Source organism: Accipiter gentilis, chromosome W (genome assembly GCF_929443795.1).
Source record: "Accipiter gentilis chromosome W, bAccGen1.1, whole genome shotgun sequence".
NCBI lineage: Eukaryota > Metazoa > Chordata > Aves > Accipitriformes > Accipitridae > Astur > Astur gentilis.
In genome coordinates this window covers 15,310,850-15,336,701 of record NC_064918.1, presented here as the reverse complement: position 1 = coordinate 15,336,701, position 25,852 = coordinate 15,310,850, and the positions used below count along the sequence as shown (strand labels likewise).

At 44.9% G+C, this 25,852-nt stretch overlaps 2 protein-coding genes across 3 annotated transcripts in view; one reads left to right on the top strand and one right to left on the bottom strand.

The window, feature by feature from the left end:
* The window catches only part of LOC126035273 (growth hormone receptor-like), a 190,468-nt gene that overhangs the window by 128,126 nt on the left and 36,490 nt on the right, over positions 1–25,852 (bottom strand). The gene's annotated exons all lie outside the window — the stretch shown is intronic.
* LOC126035372 (insertion element IS476 uncharacterized 39.2 kDa protein-like) overlaps positions 6,378–25,852 on the top strand; it is a 279,856-nt gene continuing 260,381 nt past the window's right edge. The window contains exon 1 of the mRNA XM_049793909.1: positions 6,378–6,440. The gene's annotated coding sequence lies outside the window, so the exon portion shown is untranslated. The remainder of the gene's footprint in view (positions 6,441–25,852) is intronic.

Here is a 25,852-nt window from a genome sequence, read left to right as displayed (position 1 = left end):
GGTGTAACACTTGCTAAAAGAAATGTTGCTAGTTTGAAGTATAATTGGTGTAACTGGTGTAATTGGTATATCATATGCATTTGACAGTGACAACTGGAGTATATGATATTACGGTGTTTGCATGCATAGGAAAAGCTAATCATATACGTTTGACAGTGGTGACTGGAGTATATGAAATCTTGCTTGAGAACATTCTTTCTGGGGAGGAATATGGGCGCTCAGGAGTCAGCAGAAACTCCTTGTTCCCTATTAGGTTGTATTCCAAAACACTGGGGCAAGTTTATAGGGGATCCCCTAACAAGAAAGAAGCTGACAGAATACTGTACTCAGTGGTGGCTGAAATATAAATTGAATGATAGGGAAAAGTGGCCAGAAAGGGGATCATTGAACTATAATACAATTTTGCAATTAATGTTGTTTTGTAGAAGACTGGATAAATGGGATGAGGTGCTGTATGTTGATTTGTTTTTCTCATTAAGGAACAATCATGAAATATGGAAAAAATGTAATTTGTTGACTTCTGATTCAAATGTAATTATGATGATGGAGGATACTAAGAAGGCACCAAGGTATTGTTCTGCTTGTAGTATTGGGAAAAGGTGCCTAAAACAGGAAGATGAGGAGGAGGATATCCAGATGTTAGTAGCACCAGAAGAAAAAAAAAATGGCTATAGAAAAGGGAGGAGAATGAACGGCAGAATGCTAGAGACAGCCCTGACAGGTTTATGCCAATTCAGGAGCCTAATTGGAACACAAATTCGAGTACAGGGAGGTTAATGATTAAGCAATACCACCAACTAATTCTGTACAGAACAAAAAATGGAATGTCTGGGATGACAATATCCCAGCTGATTGAAATTGCATATAAAGTATACAATAATAAAGAGGAGGTAGAGAAAGAAGAAAATTAAAAGGAAAGCTGCTTTTGTCAAGGCTCAGACCTCATCTGGAGGTCGAGATTTTAAAAGGGGATGAGGATGAGGACAGAGCCGAGTGATGGGAAGAAATCTGAAATTTAGTACCCCCTTAGATAGGGACCAGTGTGCTATTTGCAAAGAAAGAGGGCATTGGAAAAATGAATGCTCAAAAAGACTGTCTAATCAGATTTTAACTCCTGTAGCAAGACCTATACCGGAGGAATTAATTGGAGTCATTTATGAAGACTCCAATTGATGGGGACCGGGGGTTGAAAAGATAGAGTCCCCAGCAAAACCCCTGGTTGAAATTCAAATGGGGAATGATGTAGTTAAGTATTTAGTTGACACAGGAGCAACTTATTCGGTATTAAATAGTTGTAAAGGACCTATGAGTAAATATTCTATGGCTGTTGTTGGTGCAATGGGAAAAGGAGAGGTTAGACCCTTTTTCAAACCGATTGAGTGTAAAATTGATAGCAAGATGTTTGTACATGAGTTTTTATGCATGCCAGAATGCCCGTTGCCTCTAATGGGAAGGGACTTGTTGAATAAATGACGGGCACAAATAACTTTGGATGCAAACAAAATAAGACTCCGTATTCCGCTAAATAATGCCTGGGAAGCGCAGATATATGTATTGCAGGAACTACTTGGGACAGCAGAAGACAAAGTTAAGGAAGTCAACTCTGTTGAGGAAATAGAAGATGCTGTAACTCCCTTCGTGTGGGCAACAGAGAGACCTGGAAGAGCTAAAAATACTGAACCAGTAAAAACAGAATTGAAGACAAGCTAAGCTGGTAAGGCAAAACCAGTATCCTATAAAATTGGAAGCCCGTGTTGGACTGGAACCTATCATAAACAACTTCCTCAAGTACAGACTGTTGCGAGAGTGCCAGTCAGAATATACAATCATAGAATTGTTTAGGTTGGAAAAGACCTTCAAGATCATCAAGTCCAACCACCAAACCCCAACACCACCATGCCCACTAAAACATGTCCTGAAGTGCCTCGTCTACACGTTTTCTGAACACCTCCAGGGATGGTGACTCCACCACTTCCCTGGGCAGCCTGTTCCAATGCCTGACAACCCTCTCAGTAAAGAAATGTTTCCTAATATCCAACCTAAATCTCCCTTGCCTCAACTTGAGGCCATTTCCTCTTGTCCTATCTCCAGCCACCTGACAGAAGAGACCAGCACCTACCTCACTACAACCTCCTTTCAGGTAGTTGTAGAGAGCTATAAGGTCTCCCCTCAGCCTCCTCTTCTCTAGACTAAATAGCCCCAGTTCCCTCAGCTGCTCCTCGTAAGACTTGTGCTCCAGGCCCCTCACCAACTTGGTTGCCCTCCTCTGGACACGCTCCAGCAACTCCATGTCTTTCCTGTAGTGAGGGGCCCAAAAATTAACACAGTACTCGAGGTGCAGCCTCAACACTGCCGAATAAAGGGGAACAATCACTTCATTGCTCCTGCTGGCCACACTATTTCTGATACAGGCCAGGATGCCATTGGCCTTCTTGGCCACCTGGGCACACTGCTGGCTCATTCAGCTGGCTGTCAACCAGCACACCCTGGTCTTTTTCTGCCAGGCAGCTTTCCAGCCACTCTTCCCCAAGCCTGTAGTGCTGCACGGGGTTGTTGTGACCCAAGTGCAGGACCCAGCACTTGGCCTTCTGAACCTCATACAATTGGCCTTGGCCCATCAATCCAGCCTCTCCAGATCTCTCTGTAGAGCCTGGTATCCTCAAGCAGATCAACCCTGCCTCCCAACTTGGTGTCATCTGCAAACTTGCTGAGGGTGCACTCAATCCCCTCATCCAAATCATTGATAAAGATATTAAACAGAACTGGCCCCAATACTGAGCTCTGGGGAACACCACTTGTGACTGGCTGCCAACTGGATTTAACTCCATTCACCACAACCCTCTGGGCTCAGCCATCCAGCCAGTTTTTCACCCAGAGAAGAGTAGACTTGTCCAAGCCATGAGACGCCAGCTTCTCAAGGAGTATGCCGTGAGAGACAGTGTCAAAGGCCTTGCTGAAGTTGAGGTAGATAACATCCACAGCCTACCCTCATCCACTAGGCGGGTCACCTGGTCATAGAAGGAGATCAGGTTGGTCAAGCAGGACCTGCCTTTCGTAAACCCATGCTGACTGGGCCTGATCCCGTTCTTATCCTGGACTTGCCATGTGAGCGCTCTCAAGACAAACCATTCCATAATCTTCCCTGGTACCGCGCTCAGGCTGACAGGCCTGTAGTTCCCCAGATCCTCCCTCCGGCCCTTCTTATAAATGGGAGTCACACTGGCAAGCCTCCAGTTGTCTGGGACCTCCCTTGTTGACCAGGATCGCTGATAGATGACGGAGAGTGGCTTGGCAAGGACCTCCGCCAGTTCCCTCAGTACTCTTGGATGGATCCCATCGGGTCCCATAGATTTCTGAGTGTCCAGATGGTGTAGTAGGTCACTAGCTATTTCCTCCTGGATTAAGGGGGGGTATATTCTGCTCTTCATCCTCAACTTCCAGCTCAGGGGGCTGAGTACCCTAAGGATAACTGGTCTCACTATTAAAGACTGAGGCAAAGAAGGCATTAAGTACCTTGGCCTTTTCCTCAACTCTGGTTGCTACGTTCTCCTCTGCATCCAATAAAGGAGAGATATTCTCCTTGGCACTCTTTTTATTGTTAACAGATTTGTAAAAACATTTTTTGTTGTCTTTTAAGATAGTGGCCAGATGTAGTTATAGCTGAGCTTTGCCTTTCTAATTTGCTCTCTGCATGACCTAACAAGATCCCTGTACTCTTCCTAAGCTGCCTGCCCTTTCTTCCAAAGATGGTAAACTCTCCTTTTCTCCTTGAGTCCCAGCAAAAGCTCCCAGTTCAGCCAGGACGGTTCTTCCTCAGCGGTTTGACTTGTGGCGCATGGGAATAGCCTGATCCTGAGCCATTAAGACTTCCTTCTTAAAGAATGTCCAGCCTTCCTGGACCCCTTTGCCCTTCAGGACCGTCTCCCAAGGGACTCTCTCAACCAGTGTCCTGAACAGGCCAAAGTTTGCACTCTGGAAGTCCATAGTGGTGATTTTGCTGAGTCCCTTCCTTACCTCACCAAGAATCGAGGATTCTATCATTTCATGGTCACTAAGCCTGAGATGGCCTCTGACCACCACATCTCCCACCACTCCTTCTCTGTTTGTAAACAGTAGATCTAGCAAGGCTCCTCCCCTGGTTGGCTCACCCACCAGCTGTGTCAGGAAGTTATCTTCCACACACTCCAGGAACCTCCTAGACTGTTTGCTCTCTGCTGTGTTGTATTTCCAGCAGACATCTGGAAAGTTGAAGTCCCCCATGAAAACAAGGGTACATGATTCTGAGACTACTGCCAGCTACTTGTAGAATGATTCATCCATCTCTTCAACCTGGTCGGGTGGTCTATAACAGACTCCCAGCACAATATCTGCCTTGTTGGCCTTCCCTCTCATCCCTACCCATAAGCACTCCACCTTGTCATCACAATCGTGTAGCTCTATACAGTCAAAACATTCCCTAACACAGAGAGCCACCCCACCACCTCTCCTTCCTTGCCTATCCTTTCTGAATAGCTTGTAGCCATCCATTGCAGCACTCCAGTCATGGGATTCGTCCCACCATGTTTCTGTGATGGCGACTAAGTCATATCTATCCTGCTGCACGATGGCTTCCAGCTCCTCCTGTTTATTGCCCATGCGGCATGCATTGCTGTCGTGGTTTCAGCCCAGCCTGTAACAAAGGACCACGCAGCCGCTCGCTCACTCCTCCGCCCCCCTCCGGTGGGATGGGGAGGAGACAGAGGAGAGAAAGGAAAAAGAAACTGGAACCTCGAGGGTTGAGATAAAGGCAGTTTACTGGGACAAACACAAAGAAATTACAACAACAACAGCACTAATGAAAAAGTATACAAAAAGAGTGATGCACAGTGCAACTGCTCACCACCCGGGACCCGACGCTCCACCACTTCCCCCACTGAAAACAGAGACCACCCCCCGGCCCGCTCCCCATTTATATACTGAGCATGATGTCACATGGTATGGAATAGCTCCTTGGCTAGTTCAGGTCAGCTGCCCCGGCTATGCCCCCACCTCCCAGGTTCCTGTAAAAATTAACTCTATCCCAGCTGAACCCAGGACATTATCCACCCCTTATTCTATACCATCAACATAATGCCCAGATCTTACATTTTTTTCCAATCAATCACTACTACTTTCCTTGTCTTATATATAAGTATATGGACTCACCCCCGCCCCGACCTCGCACACACACACACATGGTGTTCCTTTAGCCTATGGGCTATCCCTCTAATGTGTCCATCGATTTTGGGAGCTCTATCTGTTGTAACAGTTCTTCAGGATAAGAGAGAGATGGTGAGATGTTGGGTCGTTGTATGTTGTCTCTGGATCTTGTGGCTAGTACAGTTGGTGCAACTCATGCCCTTGATCTGCAGGTCGAAGATGTTGATCTTGAGGAAATTGCTGGGTGCCAGTTCAAGTTCTATCGCTGTTGTACTTGGCTCAGTTTCAAAAGTCCATCCTGTAGTCATTTGGATAATTCTCACAATAATACCCTTGATATGACATATAGACACTATAGATACAATGACATGCATTGGCAGGTTATTTAGCAGTTAAATATCATACAGCCCAATTCACTGGCTATTCTCTCCCAAAATCAAATCTCCCTGAGGTACACATTGAACTTCCCCATCCTTCTGCATCACCCACCAGGTGTACCCAGGTCCTTGAGCAAAAACAACCCCTTGAATGGGTTTGCCTCTGCTTGAGGGAGGACTAACCCAGATTGTCTTTCCTAACATACTCCTCATGCGCACTACAGGGACTTTATCCCCTTCTACAGTATGTGGAACTCTTGGTTGGGCGGGGCCAGCCTGATTGGCGGATCCTCTAGTATTAACTAACCAGGTGGCTTTTGTTAAATGTGTATCCCAATGCTTGAAAGTTCCACCCCCCATCGCTCTCACTGTAGTTTTCAGCAGTCCATTGTATCGTTCAATTTTTCTGGAGGCCGGTGCGTGATAAGGGATGTGATATACCCACTCAATGCCATGTTCTTTGGCCCAGGTGTCTACGAGGTTGTTTCGGAAGTGAGTCCCGTTGTCCGACTCGATTCTTTCTGGGGTGCCGTGTTGCCATAAAATTTTCTCTTCAAGGCCCAGGATAGTGTTCTGGGCAGTGGCATGGGACACAGGGTATGTTTTCAGCCATCCAGTGGTTGCTTCCACCATTGTAAGCACATGGCGCTTGCCTTGGCGTGTTCGTGGGAGTGTGATATAGTCAATCTGCCAGGCCTCCCACTGTTTATATTTCAGCCATCGCCCTCCATGCGACAGGGGTTTTTGCCGCTTGGCTTGCTTAATTGCAGCACATGTTTCACATTCATGGATAACCTGCACGATAGTGTCCATGGTCAAGTCCACCCCTCGATCTCGAGCCCATCTATATGTTGCATCTCTTCCCTGATGGCCTGAGGTATCGTGGTCCCACAGAGCCATAAATAGCTCAACCTTATGTTGCCAGTCCAGGACCACCTGAGACACTTCAATCTTGGCGGCATGATCTGCCTGCTGGTTGTTTTGATGTTCTTCAGTGGCTCGACTCTTGGGTACATGAGCATCTACGTGACGTACTTTTAAAACCAGATTCTCTAGTTGAATAGCAATATCTTGCCAGAGTGTGGCAGCCCAGATGGGTTTACCTCTGTGCTGCCAGTTGCCCTTCTTCCATTGCTGTAGCCACCCCCATAGGGCATTTGCCACCATCCATGAGTCAGTATAGAGATAGAGCACTGGCCACTTTTCTCTTTCAGCAATGTCTAACGCTAGCTGGATGGCTTTCACCTCTGCAAACTGACTCGATTCACCTTCTCCTTCAGCAGTTTCTGCAACTTGTCGTGTAGGACTCCATACAGCAGCTTTCCACCTCCGATGTTTTCCCACAATTCGACAGGACCCATCAGTGAACAGGGCATATTGCCTCTCATTTTCTGGCAGTTTATTATACAGCGGGGCCTCTTCAGCCCGTGTCACCTCCTCCTCTGGCAACATTCCAAAATCTTTGCCTTCTGGCCAGTCCGTGATCACTTCTAACATTCCTGGGCGACTGGGGTTTCCTATGCGAGCCCGCTGTGTGATCAGTGCAATCCACTTACTCCACGTGGCGTCAATCGCGTGATGCGTAGAGGAAACTTTCCCTTTGAACATCCCGCCCAGCAGAGGCAGTCAGGTTGCTAAGAAGAGCTGTGTTTCAGTACCGAACACTTCTGAGGCAGATCAAACTCCTTCATATGCTGCCAAGATCTCTTTTTCAGTTGGAGTATAGCGAGCCTCGGATCCTCGATATCCCCGACTCCAAAACCCCAGAGGTCGGCCTCGGGTCTCCCCAGGTGCTTTCTGCCAAAGGCTCCAGGTAGGGCCATTCTCCCCAGCTGCAGTGTAGAGCATATTTTTAATATCTTGTCCTGTCCGGACTGGCCCAAGAGCTACTGCATGAACAATCTCCTGCTTAATCTGTTCAAAGGCTTGTCGTTGCTCAGGCCGCCATTTAAAATCGTTCCTCTTCCAAGTAACTTGGTAGAGAGGGCTTACAAGTTGACTGTAATTTGGAATATGCATTCTCCAAAAGCCCACAACACCTAAGAAAGCCTGTGTTTCCTTTTTATATGTCGGTGAGGACATAGCTGCTATTTTGTTGATCACGTCCGCAGGGATCTGACGACGCCCATCTTGCCATTTTACTCCTAAGAACTGGATTTCCTGCGCAGGTCCCTTGACCTTACTTTCTTTTATGGCAAAACCAGCCTTCAAAAGGATTTGGATTATTTTCTTCCCTTTCTCAAAAACTTCTTCTGCCATGTTGCCCCATACGATGATGTCATCAATATATTGCAGGTGCTCTGGAGCTTCACCTTTTTCTAGTGCAGCCTGGATTAGTCCATGGCAAATGGTGGGGCTGTGTTTCCACCCCTGGGGCAGTCGATTCCAGGTGTACTGGACGCCCCTCCAAGTGAAAGCAAACTGAGGCCTGCACTCCGCTGCCAAAGGAATGGAGAAAAATGCATTAGCAATGTCAATTGTGGCATACCACTTAGCTGCCTTTGATTCCAGTTCATATTGAAGCTCTAACATATCTGGTACAGCAGCACTCAGCGGTGGCGTGACTTCATTCAGCCCACGATAATCTACTGTTAGTTGCCATTCCCCATTAGATTTCCGCATGGGCCATATGGGACTATTAAAGGGTGAGTGAGTTTTGCTGATCACTCCTTGGCTCTCCAGTTGGCAAATCAGCTTATGGATTGGGATCAGGGAGTCTCGGTTGGTGCGATATTGTCGCCGGTGCACCGTCGTGGTAGCAATTGGCACCTGTTGTTCTTCAACCTTCAGCAACCCCACAACCGAAGGGTCTTGGGAGAGACCCGGCAGGGTAGACAGCTGTTCAATCTCCTCCGTCTCCAATGCAGCTATACCAAAGGCCCAACGGTACCCTTTTGGGTCCTTGAAATACCCCCTCCTGAGATAATCTATCCCAAGGATGCACGGGGCCTCTGGGCCAGTCGCAATGGGGTGTTTATGCCACTCATTCCCGGTTAGACTCATTTCAGCTTCCAATACAGTTAGCTCTTGGGATGCCCCTGTCACACCAGAGATACAGATGGGTTCTGCCCCTTTAGAACTTGATGGCATTAGGGTACATTGTGCACCAGTGTCCACTAGAGCCTTCTATTCCTGTGGGTCTGATGTGCCAGGCCATCGAATCCACACTGTCCAGTAGACTCGGTTGTCTCTCTCCTCCACCTGGCTGGAGGCAGGGCCCCTCTAATCCTGGTTAGAATATCCGTTACTCACTTTCTGCACACGTGAATCAGAAGTCCCTTCAAGGGGATCAGAAATGAGGTCAGCCCATCTACTGCGTCTGGGGGACTGCTCACGGGAATCTGGAGCAGCAGTTTTCCAAGAAGAATTTTCTTTCCTGGTTCCTTTTTCTCGCAACTCCTGTACCTGTGCATCCAAGACTGAGGTACGTTTTCCATCCCACTTCCTCATGTCCTCTCCATGGTCACGCAGGTAAAACCACAGGTTAGCCCGTCGAGTGTACTTTCTCTCTCCTCTCTCTTGGGCAGAGGAATGCTTACTCCCAATAACTGCGATGCGGGCCTGTACAGGTGACGAGGAGGACAGATCTACTTTGAATTGCTGGAACTCTCGGGACAACTCCTCTACAGCTGAGACACAGGCCCATAGGGAGGAAGAGAGACTCCCTTCGTATTGCCGGAGTTGGACAGCCAATTCATCCACCGTTTGTCCATAGCCTTCTTTCCAGGACGTTACTGCCAATGAGTTGGCATAGGTTGGTGGTGCACTTCGTAGAAACTTCCGCCACATGGGTTGTGTGCATTGGACTTCATCTGGATCTGTGGGTGACTGTCCATTTTCTGGATCATTATAAATCACCTCCAGCAAGGCTAATTCCCTCAGGTACTGGATACCTCTCTCCATGGTGGTCCACTTGCCTTGGTGACATGTAACTTCATCCCTGAAGGAGTATCTTTCCTTCACACCTAACAGAAGTCGCCTCCAGAGGCTGAGGACTTGTGTTTTTCTCCCAATCGCCTTGTCGATGCCCCCTTCCCTAGACAGAGATCCCAACTGCTTGGCTTCCTCACCCTCTAATTCCAAACTTCTAGCCCCATTATCCCAGCATCGGAGCAGCCAGGTAACTATGTGCTCATCTGTGTGGCAGCTAAAATCTTTTAACATGTCACGCAACTCACTCAGGGATAGAGATCGGGTAATTATTTCAGGTTGGTTCTCTGGTTTAGCTGCAGTATCTGTCACCGGGGTAGGGGCAGCCACGGTACCTGTTGTCATGGTAGGGGCAGCCATGGTACCTGTTGTCATGGTAGGGGCAGCCATGGTGCCTGTTGTTGGGGTTGGGGTAGCCACGGTGCCTGTTGTCGGGGTTGGTGTAGCCATGGGGCCTGTTGTCGGGGTTGGGGTAGCCACGGGGCCTGTTGTCCTGTTTTCCATCTTTTCTCCCTGAGGGTGCTGCCTAGTATCAAGCAGTGTTTGGTAGATACTGGCCAGGGCCCAGCACAGTGCAGTGAGTTGTGCGTCTCTGGGATAGCCACAGCATTTTTCTGTCAAATATTCTTTCATTTCATGAGGGTTCTGTATTGTTCGGGAGTGAACTTCCAAGTCACTGGCGGTGAGAAGTTCTCTAGATACCTGCCCACATCCTCCCACATGCCGTGCCACCCATGAGTATCCAGCTTTGGGGGAGATCTCTGAGTGGTACTCTTAAAGAGCCTTTTTATAGCCCTAAAGAAGACCTGAAACATAGTCAGGAGGCATAGCACTAACAGCACACTGGCTTGCGCATCCCAAGGATATTCAAAATTCTCAAAAGCTGTTGTAATTAGTCGGAAGGAGAAAAGGGAGGTGAACGGACAGGGGGAAGTATCCCCCCCTAATTTCCCCATGGATGGGGTGTAATTACCAATAAAATCCGACAGAAGGTGCCCAAAGTATGGAAATGATATCACTGCCTCATACAGATACCAGCTTAACCTCATGACCAGTGATGTAATCATTTCATAAGTTGACATTGCCCAGTACAGCAAAATGATAATCCCAATCACTCTCCCAGAGATGAGATACGCAACTACAGGCAATACATAGAGCATATAAGAGCTTACAAAACGCCACCATGTAAACAAATGAAACAACATTGTGAGTAACATCCATTTATCTAAGAAATGCGTTTGGCAAATTTGTTTCAACACAGTCTGGCCAGATCTGTCGTTATCTCAACCCTTCTGCCCCATGTTGGGCGCCAAAAAGGACTGTCGTGGTTTCAGCCCAGCCGGTAACAAAGGACCATGCAGCCACTTGTTCACTCCTCCTCCCCCCTCCGGTGGGATGGGGAGGAGACGGAGGAGAGAAAAGAAAAAGAAACTGGAACCTCGAGGGTTGAGATAAAGGCAGTTTACTGGGACAAACACAAAGAAATTACAACAACAACAACGGTACTAATGAAAAAGTATACAAAAAGAGTGATGCACAGTGCAACTGCTCACCACCCGGGACCTGACACTCCGCCACTTCCCCCACCGAAAACAGAGACCACCCCCCCCCCCCCGGCCCGCTCCCCATTTATATACTGAGCATGATGTCACATGGTATGGAATAGATCCTTGGCTAGTTCAGGTCAGCTGCCCCGGCTATGCCCCCACCTCCCAGGTTCCTGTAAAAATTAACTCTATCCCAGCTGAACCCAGGACAATTGGCATAGATGCACTTGAGCTGCGCTACTGATTCCACCCCTAACATTGGCATGCTGCCCCCAGGCTCATCTCTGGTGAGCCTAGTTTTATCCCTTACCCCCTTCAAACCTAGTTTAAAGCCCTCACTATGAGCCCCGTCAACTCATGAGCGAGAATCCATTTCCCCCTTTGAGATAGCTGGATTCCATCTGTCACCAGCAAGCCCAGTGCCATGTAAACCTCCCCATGATCAAAAAAACCAATATTCCACCTATCGCATCAGCCTCTGAACCACATGTTAATCAGGTGTGTTTTTTTGTTACTTTCAGTATATTTCCCTGCCACTGAAGGGATTGAGGAAAACACTACCTGTGCTCCCGATCCTTCCACTAATCGCCCCAGTGCCCTGAAGTCCCTTTTGATTGCCTTTGGATTTCTCTCTGTAATCTCATCACTGCCAACCTGCACAACCAATAGTGGGTAATAATCAGAGGGCCAAACCAGACCAGGGAGCTTCCTAGTAATGTCTTTTACCCGGGCCCCAGGGAGGCAGCAGACTTCCCTGTGGGATGGGTCAGGTCTGCATATTGGGCCCTCTGTCCCCCTCAAAAGGGAATCGGCTATGTCAATTACCCTCCTTTTTCTTTTTTCAGAGGCTGTCAAAATGCATGGGGCTGACTGACTCAACCTAGGCAGCTCCTTGGATAGGCCTTCATCTACATTCTGATCTTAATTGGCCTGGTCCTCAAGTTCCAGAGCCCCATACCTGTTGTGTAAGGGCAACTGGGAAGGTGAGGGAGACCGGGAGGGGATTCGCCTGCCTCCCCGAGCAGGGACCTGTATCCATTCCCCTCCATCTCTTAGGTCCCCTCCTGCCTGGTGGCAAGAGGGCAGGGGAACTCTGCTTTATGCGGAGCCTCCATCTGCTGCCTCTGCCTCAGGGATGGTACGGTGTGGGTCCACCAATCTATCTCCCTCTCATACTCCCTGATACTCCTCAACCTTTCCACTCCCTCCTTCAGCTCTGCCACCAGGCTGTAGCAGATCATCCACCCGGTCACACCGCACACAGGAGTTGTCCCTGCTGCCCTCCAGTACCAGTGGTACTGATTTGTCATTGATTTGTTATTAGTTAGAATTAATCATATTCAATTTTAATAGGAATATAGAATTATATATCTCTATTGCATTTTATACATTTAACCAACAACCAACAGCTGCTGTGAAATCCTCTGTATAACCCTGTACCATGGCCGGAGGAATTGGCCAAAATCATCTAGTAAGAACATTTAGAACTTAGATAACAAGCTTAAGATTTAAGATAATTTGGATATAGTAGGAGTATATTATAACCTAGAATAATGTATAAGATGTCAGAATTTTAAATTAATGGAAACTGATAAGTTCTTTATGAAGCAACTTGTGGTTATCTGCCAAGAAACAGTTAGTTACCTGCCAAGGGCCAAACTGCGCAGAATCACCTAAGGAAGGTCAAGAAGCGGACAAGTGAGGAAGACTATGAAAGACGACCAGAGGACTCTAGAAGACCACCAGAGACCTTCAATGCGCTTGCGTAAAGGACATTAACATATGCTAATGACTTCCCAGAAATCTAATGAATATGCATAACATTTCTCAGAAATCTAATGAATATGAATGAATAAGTTCAATATAAGGTGTATGATTTTGGTGTTCAGGTGTGCGTGGTTTTTTTGAGAGGACTCACCCGCGCACCCGGCCGTCAATAAACAAGTGTCTGCTTATCTACACTAAATTGGTGTTGATAAATTCTTTATTCCGAGTTTTTTGGCAACACCAGTGACAGGCTCAGGCACTCCCTGCAGCCGGAGACCTGGACAGCTGCATGTTTGTTTGGGAGCTCCATTTGGGATGCCACATTTTTCCTAGCAATAGCTTTCACCCGAGTGGCAACCATAGCTGGGTGTCCTTCTGAGGCCGATGCCTACCAGTTGAGTAGTCTTCTCAATCTGGGAAGGGGACTGCACCCTTCCTGTAGGAACTGCCGCACCAACTGCCCCTCCACGCCCTTTCTGACACACCACGCCCTGTTTGCCTGTCGGTGCTCCTCAGGGCTGTTTGAATCTCCCATGGTTGCCCCTGGTAACGCCCACACTGCATCAGCCTCTCTCGCAAGAGCTGCTGCTCTGGACAGGTGTGTCTGCTCTTCCTCAGGGTTCCCGTCTCTGGGAACCTCCTTGTCCGCCTCAATCTAGCACTTAGCCACTGAACTTACCCTTGCCACTGCTAGTCTCGTTGCCGACTGACTGCTGCTGACGGTTACGCGTTGTTTAAATCTCCCACAGTTGCCCCTGGTAACGCCCACTCTGCGTCAGCCTCTCTCCCCGAGAGAGCTGCTGGCTCTGGATGGGTCTCTGATCTTTCTTGGGGTATATAACACTCCAATTCTACCTGTCAAAAAGCCACATTCACAGGAATACAGATTAGTACAAGATCTAAGAGATATCAACCAAATAGTAGTGGATGTCCATCTAGTGGTACCTAATCCCTATACCTTGCTAATGACTATTATTGATTCTAATGTTTATTTTACAGTACTGGACTTGAAGGATACTTTCTTCTGCATCCCTATAGAAGAACAAAGTCAGAAACTGTTTGCTTTTGAATGGGAAAGTCCCTCGACAGGATGAAAGATGCAGTCATGCTGGACAGTGCTTCCCCAAGGATTCAAGAATAGCCCCATGATTTTTAGCAACATACTTGCAAAAGAACTGGAGCAGTGGCAAGGTAAGGAGGCTAATTGTGTGGATTGTCCGGCTCATAGTTCACAAACAAGTTTCACCATGTCTAGTGCACGCAGGCGACTCATGGGGGGTTACAAAAGTGACCCAGCCTTGGGTTGCCTTGAGGCCCTGTCTCCCTGCAGAGACGACTCACGGCTCACGGGGAGCTGTGTAGACAGCTTACCCCTGGGTTGTCTGATAAACCCTAAACTAAACAGGGCAGTGGCTGCACCATTCAAAGAACCAAAACCTGAACTGAGCCTTGAAATCCCTTAACAAATAGTATGCCCTGAGTCTCAATCCAACCACTATTCAGTTGCTGAGGAAGCAAGGTAAAAAAACCCAAAACCTGGAGGGTTTCAGCTTCAGTTTCAAATGACAACCTTGTGTATTCAAACAATCACAGACCAGCAAAGGAAAGATAAGGGGAAACTCCACTCAGATATACATAATCCATTTAGGCCTATATCATAATCCACTCAGACATAGTCATACACACCATTCCACAAGTCAGGGGATAAAAACCATAAGATTCAGGTTGGAGATGGGGGGACTCACTTCTCCAACTATACAGTTGGCTTGCGAAGGAAACCCTTCCCCCCTTGATCCGGACGCCAGTCAAGGTAACTTCCCTGGGATTGAAAGCCCTTACCTGGAGGGGTAAGTGAATATTGTTTATGGTTTAAGTTTGTAAACGCATGTCTGCTTGTGGTTGTCTGTGAATCGCTTGTGGTTGTAATAATGTACTACTCTTGCCTTAAAAAATTGCAATAGTGCATTCCTCCATTGTATCTGTAAAACCTGCAATAGTGGAGTGTTAAGTCTGTAAGTGAAGCTCAAATAAATCATTTGCTTGAACCTTGCAGTTAAGTCTTTTTCCGTCACACTAATGTTACCTTGTTACAGTACGTAGATGACATACTGCTGGGGGCAGACATGGCTGCTGGAAGAAGAGAGAGAGGCAACGTTGCTGCCAGTGAACACTTCTGCTCAGAAGGCTGAACTAATTGCATTAACCCAAGCTTTAGAGATTTCAGAAGGAAAGTGGGCCAACATTTATACTCAAAGTATGCCTTTGGAATAATACATGCACATGGTGCAATTTCGAAAGAAAGGATTATTATCATCACAAGGAAATTCTATAAAATATAGCAAAGAAATTTTGAGATTATTCGAAGCAGTCAATAAACCAAAGGAAGTGACAGTAATACATTGCAGAGCACACCAATCTGGACAGACTGATATAATCAAAGGAAATCGAAAGGCCGATGAGACTGCAAAAAAAGCTGCTTCACTTACAAAAATTGCAACCTTAGTTCCTGAAAGAGCTTTTAATGTTAATGTCCCTGAATATACAGAGAAAGAAGATAAATTGGCTGAATTTCTAAAATGTATTAAGACTCCTGAAAGATGGTGGAAAACTTCAGATGGACAATGTATAGTTACCCCTCAAATAATGAGAGAACTTATGAAAAGAACACATGGTACCACTCATATGGGAGCTGAGGCCCTGGTAGAAATGGTGAGAACATATGCAATAGGCATTAACATGCTAAAAATTGCTAAAGGTATTACACAAGGTTGTGAAATTTGTTTGAAGAATAATCCCAAAATTCAAAAAAAGACCCTTACCAGGAGAGGTAAGAAGAGGTTTTATACTTGGGAATTACTGGCAAATTGATTTCTCTGAATTACCAAAGTGTAAAGGATATAAATATTTATTAGTAATTGTTGATACCTTTTCAGGTTGGCCAGAAGCTTTCCCATGTCGCACCAACAAAGCCAGGGAGGTACTAAAAGTGCTTTTGAAAGAAATAATACCTAGGTTTGGAGTTCCCAAAGGACTTTCTTCAGATAGGGGACCCCATTTTGTAGCAGAAATCATACAGGAAATTTCTAAATTCTTACAGATAATATGGGATCTACACACTCCATGGAGACCACAGTCTAGTGGGAAAGTAGAAAGAATGACTCAAACAATTAAACAATAAACTAGAAAATTATGTCAGGAAACTCAGATGAAATGGATTGAAGTCTTGCCTCTGGCATTACTTTAGAATCAGAATAACACCTAGGACAAAAGAGAAGATTAGTCCATTTGAAATATTATATGGAAGGCCTTATGTTACAAATTTGACAGGAAAAGATAGTCAGATGCACCTGAAAGGAGAACAGATCTTGGGGGATTAATATCTTTGGGCAAAGTAATTAATTCTCTCCATAGATACATCCTGGTTAAAGCTCCTGTGCCTTTGGATTCACCAGTACACCCCTTCAAGCCGGGAGACTCGGTATATCTGTGGATGTGGAAAGATGAACCACTTGTGGAGAAGTGAAGAGGACCCTATCAAGTGCTACTGACTACAAACACTGCAGTGAAGCTCCAGGGAGTTGAATCCTGGATTCACTATACAAGGCTAAAGAAGATACCATCCCCCTTGTGGATTTCCACACCAGAAGGACCTTTAAAATTGAAACTAAAGAAAACCCAATATTAAGTTACAGTATAGTATTCTTGCAGAAACAATAATGAAGTTGCTATTTGTAATAAATATTTTGATAATTTGGGTAAAGAGTAATAATCCATTATATAGACCAGGAATTTACAAAGGCATGGTGTGAGACTTAAGATGGGTATTAAATACCATCATAAGTCTCAAAGGGGAAAAATTGATGTCAGATACAGAAAATCCTGTGGTAGATTAGAAAGTCCTGTTTTAAATTAAGTTAGTTAGACAAGATCATTCTGATCTCTTCTATTCTTCCTGTTTAATGGTGCCTCACCTGGAGCACCTCTTCTGATCCTTTCTATTCTTCCTGACTGATGGTGCAACCCTCTTGGCAGGAAAATGAACCACTGACCCAATACAGAGCGACTTAGCGGTCAAAGTGAGGAGGGGATACCTCCCCAAAACGACCACCGAAGACCACCAGAGACCCCTGCACATGCAGAGAAGGCATCTGATGTGTCATGGTTATGTAATCCTATGCATATGCATCAGGTAGTTTGAATATGTATTACGTAGTATTTCAATAAATTAGATGCAATTGTTACTGTATAAAAGGGACACACCTGATGAACCTGGTGTGCTTGATTCGTGGAAAGTCCACCAAGCACCCTGCGCAGAATAAAGCAATATCTCTCCTGAGTGTGTGACGAATCCACTTTTAGGACAACATGATCAGAAAGTAACTCTCAAAACACACAAAATATGTTTAGAGAGGAGACATTGCTTTATTCTGCGCAGGGTGCAAGGTGGAAGATTTCCACAAATCGAGCACTCCTACTGAAGTTTTCAGTCCATACTTCTACACTACAGTTAAAACACCACTCCTATCTAATACATATGTTCCACCTAACTATTGCATATTCATTATGCTGAGCAAGCATGACATGTTGTTCTCTTGAGCAATCATCCCAGAGTGTTCTACACCTGCGAGGGGGTCTCCGGTGGTCTTCGGTGGTCGTTTGGGGAAGAAAACCCCTACTCCTTTTGTCTTTTCATGGTCATGCGTCACCTGAGGACACCAGGGTCTTTGTTTCTCTTGCCAACCCCTCCTTTCTCAATGCCCAAGGAGGATGTATGTCCTTAATTAGCAAGTCTGTGACTCTGAAATGTCCGTTATCTGGTGCCTTGACTATTATCCAAACACTCCTTAAGCATCCTCTATTGTAAGCAGAATCTTAAACTAGATAGGCTTTATCTTGAGTATACATAATCTGAACAGTCCTTGAATAGGAAGCATATCACACTTCTCATGTCCTAGGTTTTTTTCTTTAAGCTATCACCGCCTTCTTATTTGTTAATCAGTCTTTTGAAGGCTTGAGGCAACAAGCCCTGTAACCAAGCTGGCAGAATCTGGTATGTGGGGCTGTTAAAAAGCAGCTTTCTGCCTGACCAAAACCAACCTGGCTGTGGGCTGCTGCCAAAAGGAGCTGACTGGCCCTTCCTGATGATAAGGCAGCCCATTGCCTTGGGCTCCCAACTTCTCCTGCTATCAGGCAGTTGTGGGACAAGTTGTATCAGCTTAATGATTTGGATGAAAGTAGTCTTTGTTGCTCTTGCCTTTTTACTCAGTTATAGATTAATTCGTTGATCCAAATGTAAATTGCTTCACCTGATATTTGCACGATGATTTGTGCTGACACTGGCAAAGAGTGGGAACTAGGAACTCACGTGGGAGAGAGGATGCAACCCCCTTTCTCAGAGCAGGAAGACTTGGCTCAGCTTGATCCAAGCATGAAACTGCTCCCAACCAGGGAAGCCGCTCAGGCACTCTATAGGACAGCATAGATTACAGCCCCTGTGGCAGAGAAAAGAGAGTCTCCCAAATGAATGAATCTTACATAAAATATATTTGTGTTTAATTTCTGGCCACAGCCTTCAGATGTATTTCATATTTGAATCTATCCTAAGCAGACTGTGTATTGACATACTCCACAAAGCTGTGTCACTCTTAAGCATGGTGACTCTGAAGATTTAACTTCAGATTCAGGAACTGCAGCTCTTTTAAGAAATAATAGCCTGTTTATACTCCAGCAAACTGTCAGGGTAGTCAAGTTGTCAATTGACAGTCAAGAAAGAATAAAATCCCATGAAGCAAAAGGAATGCCAGCTGATAAACTCTGGTTTTCACTGATGCAGTTTCTATTTACCACTGTGTCCTGGTTTCAGCTGGGATAGAGTTAACTGTCTTCCTAGTAGCTGGTACAGTGCTATGTTTTGAGTTCAGTATGCGAAGAATGTTGATAACACACTGATGTTTTCAGTTGTTGCTAAGTAGTGTTTAGACTAAAGTCAAGGATTTTTCAGCTTCTCATGCCCAGCCAGTGAGAAAGCTGGAGGGGCACAAGAAGTTGACACAGGACACAACTAGGGCAGCTGACCCAAACTGGCCAATGGGGTATTCCATACCATGCGACATCCTATCTAGTATAGGAACTGGGAAGTGGGGGTGGGGAATTGCCGCTCTGTCAGCGGGTGGTGAGCAATTGCACTGTGCATCATTTGTACATTCCAATCCCATGTGCATTTATGAATTTGTGTGTATAAAATCTGGTATGCAAACACTACATTTTCCCTTAATAAAACATGCTGCAGTATATAGAATACCCGCAGGGAAAAATCACACACACAAATGCTCTGAAAATAACCAAATATGCTTGATGACTAATTTCCACCTTAATGAGTGTAACAGTCTCATTCCTTCAGGACAAAGTGGTTACTGATAATAAGAGATGGAAGCAAGTTACTCCTTCGGAAAGGAACAAGTTAATATGTCCACACATATATTTCTCACAATAGTTTTCCACCTCACAGAACTCAGAATATTTTATTTTAGCCTAGTTATGGAGGCATTTCAACTTTATGTTTAAAAAAAAAAAATCAAATATATTTTCCTGTCTACAAAACACCCAAGAACATGCCAGAAAGTAATTAGGAATGACAAGCATATAATGACACGAGCTGCAAGTATTCAGTTTTTAGTCTGGAAAATAAAACACTTAACAACAGATATGGAATGCTTTTGCTCCAGCTCTTTTATGCATAGCTGGCATGACTAATTTGAAAAATAAGAGAACACGTGCCAATCTACTTTTAGGCAGAGTTCAGACAACAGAGAAATTCAGAGGAAAGATCAGACTAACCACATCAGGTGCCTACATTAACTTTGCAGAGAAAGAACCAGCATATCAGAGGGCCCACAGTTAATTCTATACAAAGAGTCTGGTTTGCACTTGGGGCCTGCCAGATTCACATTTTTGCTAAAAAGAGAGCTTTTAGCCATTTTGAGATTGATGAAGAAGTGCTTGTTTCCTGCAGATAGGTCATCATGTGGCAGAGACCTGAGTTAGAATTTAAGATTATCTAAGAGGGTACCTACTGGCGTCATTTGGTTAAGTTTTTCTGGATTTATGAAAATAACTTTTTAATAAATTTGACACCACAATCTGAATTTTCTGAAAGTATGCTGAATTTTGAGCAAATGCCTAGATTTCTAGTACAGCATGGAAAACTTCAAAATAAGCAAATTTGTTAGTGAGCAACAGGACACGCCTATTGACACCTTGACTAGAAACTCTCCCTTAAATCTTACCAGAAGCAGAGTTCCTCAGGCTCAGCTTGCTGATGGAACAATGCAGGAAAGTTTTATGATGGAAGAAAAAAAAAAAAAAGTTCTTTTTTATCATACAACTTGGCAGCAATAGGTTATCCAATACATATCTGTCCCAAACAATACTGGCAGTGTATTTCAATTGCTTAGCAAAGTAGCTGTGAAGGATATCATTGTCCTGTGCCTCACAAGACAGCTTGCTGCCAACTGGGTCATACAATAATCAACAAACCAGACTCCAGAAGATGCTACATTCCTCCCAGCAGCAGCTACCATTGAAGCAATTTAATACATTTAGGCAGTGTAGCGCAGGATTTTTCACTTCTTTATTAATGAACTGGTCAGGGGGGTCTGATTAGTAGTAAGATAACTTTAATGGCCTGACTTCATACTCTGCCACTGATACCGAAAAGCTGGTTGAAGAAACTCTGTAAGACTCATTCTGGAGTTTTAGAAAGCAGGCATTCTTTATTGCAGCGCTGGATGCATGGGGGATAGTTCCACCTAGCGTGCATGCCACAGCTTTAGCACAAACAGGTTATATAGAATAACTAATTGCATATTAATCAGATTAGTATACATATACATTAAAATAATTGCAACTGATTATCTTAGTACTGCCTACATCCGATCATGCGCAATGAAGGATCCATTTGAGTCGAAGGGCTGCTTTTGCGACCACTGACCCATTTGAAGTTCTTGTTGGCTGTCCTTGAAGTCTTTATTCCTGTCCTTGTTCTTTGATCTTGAAGCTTAACACAGTTTCAATCCCATGTGGTCAGTTTCAACATTGTTCTCCTCTAGTGTACAGGAACATCTAGTCATAAGAGCCAAGAACTGCAAAACTTATGAGGAACTACCTCTACTAGTTAATTGCTTGACTACACTTTTGTCTATTGTTTCAGTCATAGTGTTAGTATAAGATTTCTAATGATTATTTACCAAATCTCACTTTTACAGTCACCTAGCAGCAAACCAGTTTCCATGGCTGGTACAAAATATTAAAACCATCAAAATATTTAGATGTGCCATACAGAATGTATGGAAATATGCTATCACCACGAATCTTTAATTCATGTAAACCTTTCAGCTCATGCTACTGCCAAAGAGAATGGCTTGAAGAAAAGGAATAGTCTGGTTTTAGATTCCCTGGAATCTTGGGTTGGATATGTTATCCTTGAAATAGAAGCAGCACCTGGCTTATTATTAATTCCAAGACTGCATAAAAACTAAGAGCACAACACATTAAAAACAACACCCAAACACTCACCAAGTATTCCCCTGTTCTAAAGAAAAAAACCAAAAACTGGCTGAGGTCTTTTTGAGCTCACTGCAGAGCCTCCTATGCAGTCACATCTGGGAATATGGCCCTGTTCCTAGCCATAAGCTGCATATCTCTTCCAGGAGCAACTGCTTCAGAAATGCAGACCAAATCTTTCACTGCAATCTTACAATCTATGCTACAATCCCTTTTACAGCTACATTGAACTCCCAAATAAAAGATGCTGTATGCATTCCCAGAGTTAACAGGATAGATGAGAAACACTTTCCTCATAAATATAATTTCTACCTGCTTGCTTGTCATTCAAACCATAGGACAGTCCACAGAGTACTAATAAACCCTGCAACAACTGGACTGATAATTGACTTTGAGTAATTTCAGAAAACTAATTTCCCCAGTGGTGGCTGCTGTTTTCTCTCATTCAGCATCAGCATCTGGCAACAAGTGATTCCACTGAGTAATCTTGGCAAAACTTGGAGAGATTGTTTTGAATTTCCTTTACAACTTCTCAATGCCTGACTGTATTAATAACTGAAGATGAAACAACACTGTTGTGGGTCTTCCTAATCCCATGATAATTATTTCTAATGGCCCACATGGCATATCTTTAAGTTTTGAACATTTTCTTAAATTCATTACAATTAAAAGACTGTTCTACACAGTGACTTGCTGGTAATAAAGGGAAGAGCAGACAACACTTAACATCCATGGATAGGTCTTTGAGCCAAACAATGGCCAGAAATACTAACACTACATAAAATACATTCAAAGTTTGTAATGCTATCTGCAGAAAGTTCCCTATCTGTAGTCCAGTAAGGTCCCGTGTCACTCTTCAGAAAGGAGTTACCAGGATGGTTTTGAAAGCATCATCCCTCACCCACTGGATACACATGGGTCTATGAAGAAAAAGTCGAGAGAATATGAGCAGTTCTGTTTGGTTTTGCTGTTTTTAATGACAAAACAACATAATAAATGGCATTAGTCCTTTTCTGTACTGAAGTGCTCTGCTAAGACAAAGACAAAGGAATGAAGGGTAAGAACAATATGGGTCAAAAGACAAGGCCCAAAGCCAGAGCTGCCAAGAAGCAACTATTTATAATGTAGAACATCCAAAAAGGTCCATGCTGTTCACTTACATACCCTCCATCCTTGATCTACTGTGTTAGAATTACTGTCTATTCTTCACTTCTTAGTCCCTTAATGCATCCCAGAAAGCTTATGCAAGGTAAAGAATCAGTGCTAGCCTGTTCACTGTGCTTTTGGTGCTTTTTTGTTGTCGCTTTTCAAATGTCTGAATTCTTCCATTACTGTTTGTGTGATTATAGCACCTACAAATCATTGCCAGCCACCTGCACTACAAACTGCACAAACAGAACAAAATGCAGATTAACATTCATCTTACCCCAGAAGATGCCTTATTTCTGTCCAGTAATTGCCATACCAAATACGGTTCCTTGTTCAGGCTTCCTTCTATTTTCTATTAGCAAGTTTCCACCTCCACCAGCTTCTGCAGCTCTACTCTCTTAAGGTCACTTAACACATGGGCTTTATCATCAGCTGCTTTTCCTGTACTGGTGTCCCATCCCACCCGATGGGCTCGGGGGAGGTGATCTTTTAGATAGTCCGTTGCCACACACAGGAGTCACGACAATGACTCAGGAGGGACAGGGAAAATTTCAACACCCCGTTTCACTTGGCGAATCCCAGGGCAGGAGTCACGACAATGGCTCCTAAATGCTCAAAATATGTTTTATTTAACATTGACTTATAACACAAGTGTGGCTAAATTTGGCGTAGCAGATATTTCAAATAAAAAAACTTGACACCTAACAGCCATAGCAAAATATTCCTAACAAGAAGGTAGGAGGAAGAGATAAGAGAGAGAGAGACAAGAAAGAGAAAAAAGGAGAGGTAAGTATCACCACCCTTGGATCCAAAAAAGAAAGAATCTCCATAGTAGCTGTCTAGATTCCTCAGGCGGCGGGCATGCGCCTGGGGGTTGGTCTCCCCCCATTTTATACCCTTGTCAGAGAGCCCTTCCTGCATGACTTGTGGGGTTTTCTTGAAAGTTCTTGAGGAGGGGGGGGGGGGGGGGTGTGTCGCTGATGCCCCATTATCCCATTTAACTTGTTTACACAATTGCCATGGTAAGGGCCCGTGGCAAAACTCCAAACCTGTGACAAAATGTCCAAAGCGCAACTGATAGAAAACTTCCCAGAAACAGTTCACTACCCCACCTCTGCAGGGCACGTCCTGTTTCAGCTGCTTGCGGCTACCTGCTTGGTTGTTTGAGACAAAACGGTTGCCAGTCTCTCACAGTCTCTAGGCCTCTCACAACTGGTATCACAGGAAACAAATTGCTGAATTCATATACATTAGCACAAACTCAGAGAGACTTCAATTTCTTCTCAGCAACCCAGAGAGAGGGGCCAGGGAGGAATGGGGGATGTCACACAGGCAGCTGTGCTCACACACTGCTGAATGGGCAATTGAAGCCCTGGCTGCTGTCTCCTTTGGCACAGCACGGCACAGCACAGCACAGTGATTTCCCAGAGCTGGCTTTAATCTACGTTGTCTGGAAGTGCTCCACAAGCCACAGCTTGTGAACAACGGTGTGGGGTTCAGTTATATGGAACTTAGTGACTGGGCCTGAAAATAGCTCATGGTCACAAGAGCATTCCAGAGGCCTTTAGAAGGCCTTGAACAGAATAAACAAGAAGACAGAAAAAGAAAGTCCCAATTAGAAAAACAAAGGTGCACATTCCACGATAAAGGGAACTTGGCACAAAGAACCTCAATTCGGCAGTTTATCTTGACCAATTAGGCTGAGACAGGTTTCACATGTTTTAGTTGATATAACCAATTATGTCCTATGTTTATGCGCGTGTGCAGAGTTAGTATAACCAACTATATCTTATGTTTATATGCATGTACAGTGTCGATATAACCAATCACATTTTATGCTTGTGCTCGTGGACACCAAATGCTTGCATGCAGCAGCCAATCAAAGCTTCTTGGGAACTTGGAGAATTGTATAAAAATGATCAGCTAGGCTCAATAAACTGGCGACTTTGATCATCATATTGGTGTCCTGTTGTCCGTCCCTGCATGGAATTTCTCTGCATCTGGTGACCTCTGATGTGATCCGGTAAGGAACAAGAGGGGAACGCTAACGACTGAAAAGGCGGGGGAAATTGCCGCGGATGCCGGTGGGCTTGGAAGAAAGCACCGGGCTGCTCGAGAGAGGCAGGAATCGTAAGCTTACATGATAAAAGGCGGCATGGGTATCGCAGCATCTGCAAAGGAAAAGGCAGCCATAAAGCATTTATGAGGCTGGTTGAAAAAACAGAGATGGATATTAAAAAGGACTTGCCCATAAAGGAGGTGAGCGGTCGGGGGAGGAGATGGGGTCTACGCTTTCCAAAGAAGAAGAAGCAGTAGTTAAGCTCCCGCAACATATACTCTCAGAGAGAGGCAAAATATATGATAAAGCTTGTTTAAAGCAGCTTCTACAATGGAGCAAGGACAGAAACCTTTCAATTAGTGTGGGTACAGCTTTTGAGTTTAGTACCTGGGAAGCTATCGGAACCTCCCTATGGGATGAAATTAATGATGGGTCTAAAGAAGCTAAAGGTCTTGCAACTTTATGGAAATTGATTAAGACAACTCTGCAAGAAATGAAAGCAGATCGTAAAGCGTCTGCGTCTGCTTTTGCTGCTCTCTGTCTCCAACCGCAAGCGAAAGGGAAAAGCGGGGAGAAAAACATAATGCAGCGAGAGAGACTTTTTGGAACTTGTCTGCCTGCTCCTGTGCCCTTGACTTCTGCTCCACTCCCTGGGACTGCCGATATTAATCAGCCATCTGACAGTTCCCAAGCCTCCCTAACCGTATGCTTAAAGGAAACCCTACAGAATCAGGAAGCGAGTAAAAATCCGCCTATGAGAAAACAGCCCCTGGATACCACCGTTCAACCTGAATAAATTATACCTAGCATATACCCTGATTCAAATAATGCAAACGAGGATTTGGCTACTATAATACAAGAACAAAAGAAAGCAAAAATACATGCTAAAGCTCTCGCTGTAGCGTTACGACCAATGGTGCAACAGGGAAAAGAAGACTGCAGCCCACACAAAGGCCCTTTAGCGTGTTAGCGGTGTGGCCAACAGGGGCATTTGAAACGTACATGCCCTCAACGCATAGCAACACAGCCTCTATCTATGCCAGCACCAACTAACGGCAGTCAGTCAAACTTTTCCGGGGTCTGTAAGAAGTGCGACAAGTTCGGACACAAAGCCAGTGACTGTCGATCAAGGTTTAAAAAAGACGGAATGCTGTTAACACTCAACAATCAGGGAAACGGAATGATGAGCGCCAGGATGAGGGGCGCCAAGATATCAAGTGCCTCTCAAACAGGGGTGACGGCGTGCCCGGCTGTCTTTCAAGACTCAGGGCAGCCACAAAAGG